This window comes from Silene latifolia, chromosome Y, assembly GCF_048544455.1.
Source record: "Silene latifolia isolate original U9 population chromosome Y, ASM4854445v1, whole genome shotgun sequence".
NCBI lineage: Eukaryota > Viridiplantae > Streptophyta > Magnoliopsida > Caryophyllales > Caryophyllaceae > Silene > Silene latifolia.
The window spans coordinates 372,038,919-372,042,521 of NC_133538.1; the positions used below are offsets into that span (position 1 = coordinate 372,038,919).

The window sequence follows — 3,603 nt, forward strand, 5'->3', positions numbered from 1 at the left end:
ATTGAAAATCTTCAATTTCCAATTATACCCAAATCGATTTTATGATGAAAGGATTTGCCTTTGTATTTCAAAAATCGACTCAAAGGTTGAAGATTTTGGTGCTTGGATTGATTATTGTTATAAAAGGAGTGATTAATTGTTGTTGTAAGGAAGTTTGAATTTGATTTTGTTGAATTGGTTGAGGAAATTTTGTTTTTGGTGATGGAGAGGATGAGGGTTTTGGGGTTTTTGGGTTTATGGGTAGTGTTTGAATGTTTGAATGAATGAATGAATGTGGGAAGGGGTATTTAAAACACCCAAAATTTTCAAAATTGCAGGGGGAAGACGAGCGGATTCCTGTCGGGACGCTCAGATTCTGCTTAATGTGACTTCAGGAAATCTCGCCTAAAGACGAGCGTCTTTCAGTGAAGACGAGCGGATTCTGCAATTCAGGACGAGCGGATTCCCTTAAAGATGAGTGGATTCTGTTACAGCGAATTTTCTTCATCTGCACTGGCAAAAAGACGGGCGTCTTCTTGCAAAGACGAGCGGATTCTTTTAGACGAGCGTCTTCTCAGCTGGGACGCTCGGATAAACAGACCAAAATTTTCAACTTTGCAGCTCATTTGGACGGACGGATTCTCCCATAGACGCTCGGGTTCCCATAGGACCAGCGGATTACCCATAAGGACGCTCGGATTCCACCCGGTCTACCCGGATTCAGTTCCATCCGCGCACTTGCATATCCCGTGTCATTTTCATTCTTCAAATCCTGTGTTCTTCATTGTAGGGGCACTACAAAGGCATGGATAGCCTAGTCAATTGCTATCCCCACACTAAGTTAAAGCACTACACATCAATAAAATCATTAGTCCCTCCCTCACTTCTCTAAAAAATGATAAATATCTTGATCAAAGCATAAAAATCCAAAAATGACAAAAATGCAATGTAAGAATTAAAATGCAAGTTAGGGAGTTAGAAATATTTACAAATGGTGGTTTGGAGAGGACTCCACCAAAATCTCATCCTTAGTGAGATGTCATGGGGGCATGTCCAAAGTGTTGTTGATGTTACTCAACACCTTGAAGAAGTAGTCAAAAGCTTGTTCATTATCATGATAAAGATCCCCAATAGATCTTTGCGCTTGTTGTCCTTCATGTTGGTCTTGATCGATAGCATTACCAATGTAGGGATTGAAAGTCCCTTCAAACTCATCGTCCCATAGACCACAAACTTCATCTACTTGGTCATTAAAGATCTCTTGAGTTGATAGAGACAACTCTCCTTCTTTCTTGTTTTAGCTAATGAGGCCCTCTTCATTGCTTGACTTTGGTGAGCTTTTCAAGCTCTCTTTCTTACAATTTCCATGCTCTTTTGATGGAGCATCTTCGACTTTCTTCTTCCATTGGAATTCTGACTTCTTCCTATCATCCTTCCGGTTATAATGATCAACCATAAAACATGGTTCATGTAAACGGGGAGCTCTCATGGTCTTGTCAAGATTGAAAGTTATGCTTTCATCTTCCACTTCTAGAGTGAGCTCTCCATGCTTCACATCTATCACCGCACCCGCGGTGTGCAAGAAAGGTCTACCTAGAATGATTGGAATATTGTAGTTTTCTTCCATGTCAACAAAGACAAAGTCCACCGGGATGAAAAATTTCCCAACTCTTACGGGAACATCTTCCCATATCCCTAATGGTGTCTTCGTCGATCTACCGGCCATTTGGAGTGTGATATTGGTGCATTTAAGCTCTCCCATCCCTGACCTTTTACTCACCGAGTACGGCATAACACTCACACTAGCCCCTAGATCACATAAGGCTTTGTTGATCGTGGTGTCACCAAAGGTACACGGTATTGAGAAGCTTCCCGGATCTTTAAGTTTTGGAGGTGAACTCCCTTGAAGTATTGCACTACTCACCTTAGTGAAGGCGATAGTCTCAAGCTTCTGGATCGACTTCTTTTTCGTAAGGATGTCTTTCATGTACTTTGCATAGGCTGGCACGTGATTGAATAATTCCGTGAAAGGAATCGAGACTTCCAAATTCTTCACAATCTCCATAAATTTTCCTAGTTGGTCATCAAATTTGGGCTTAGCTTGACGACTTGGAAAAGGAAGCCTAATCACAATGGGTTCCTTCTCCTTGGCGTTGTCTTCACTTTTCTTTGAAACTTATTCTTTTGATGGTTCTCCATCCTTGGAGTTTTGCACAACTTCTTCTTTGTCACTAGCTTCCACCACTTCATCCTAAGCTTGCTTCTTCGGTGCTTCATACCTTGTACCACTTCTCAAGTAAATGGCACTAACCGTTTCATGTCTTGGGGGATTACTTTGAGGTGGTAATTGCCCCTTTTGTCTTTGTGAGCTTGAAGATGCTAGTTGAGTCAATTGGGTTTCCAACATTTTGGTGTGGGCTAGGATGTTGTTGATGGTGATTTCCTTTGCTTGACTATCCTTTTGCATTTGAGTGAAAAACTCTTGTTGATTCTTTTGCATTTGGAGGACCGCTTTTTGAACATCAAAACCTTGGTCATTTTGTTGATTGTATGGAGTTTGATTTTTGTAACCTTGGTTTTGGTTGTAAAAGGGTCTTTGATTTTGGTTTCTCATGGGAGGTGGGGTGTATGTTGGTTGAGGGTTTTGAACATTTTGGCTTTTGTATGAGAGGTTTGGGTGAAATTTGGTCTTTTCATTGTAATAATTTGAATAAGGGGTACTACTCTTGTATGCTTGAAACGCATTCACTTGCTCATTTGTTCCCCTACATTCACTTTGGTTATGTCCCAAAGTTCCACAATTCTCACATATCCCACTTGGGATTGATGAAGATGCTGTCATGGCATTAACATGTTGCTTTAGTGATTTTGAGGCTTCTTCAAGTCTAGCCATAGCTTTTTCGAACTTCAAATTGATGGTATCAATGTGAGCACTAATTTGAGCACCCAATTGAGTAATAGAGTCCACTTCATGCTTTCCTCCTCTAGAGCCTTGCGAGGTATACTATATTGTGAATTATGGACCGCCATTTCCTCAATCTTGTTCCAAGTCTGATTGTCGTCAACTTCGGTGAACATGCCATTTGATCCCATGTTGAGAATGTATCTTGAGTCTTCATAAAGACCGTTCCAAAATTGTTATACCAAGAACCACTCGTTAAGTCCATGATGGGGACATCAGCGACAAATGTTTTTGAATCGCTCCCAAGCTTCATACAAGGATTCTTCATCTCTTTGCTTAAAGACCGTAATTTGAGCTCTTACCATGGTAGTCTTTTCCGGTGGGTAGAACTTTTTGTAGAAAGCTAGAACCAATTTCTTCCAAGAGTCAATTCCGAGAGTAGCCTTATCAAGGCCTTTCAACCATTGTTTTGCGGTGCCAATTAGAGAAAAAGGAAATAAGACCCATCGAATTTGGTCTGGAGTTACACCGGTTTGAGAAATCGCATCACAATAGTCACAAAAAGTCTCCATGTGAGAGTGAGGGTCTTCACTAGGCATCCCCCCAAATTGGCTTCTTTCGACTAATTGGATATATGCGGATTTGGCAATGAAATTTCCGGTTAAGTGTTGTGGTGTGGGTGTACCATTGGGTAGGTTCTCCTTGGTTGGTACGGAATGTGA

General features: G+C 41.0%; 1 non-coding gene across 1 annotated transcript; it reads left to right on the forward strand.

Annotated features, from left to right (window-relative positions):
- The first annotated feature begins 3,139 nt into the window (after positions 1-3,139).
- On the forward strand, positions 3,140-3,246 carry LOC141635273 (small nucleolar RNA R71). The gene has a single exon (XR_012539972.1). It is a non-coding gene; the product is annotated as a small nucleolar RNA R71 (small nucleolar RNA).
- Positions 3,247-3,603: the final 357 nt, after the last annotated feature.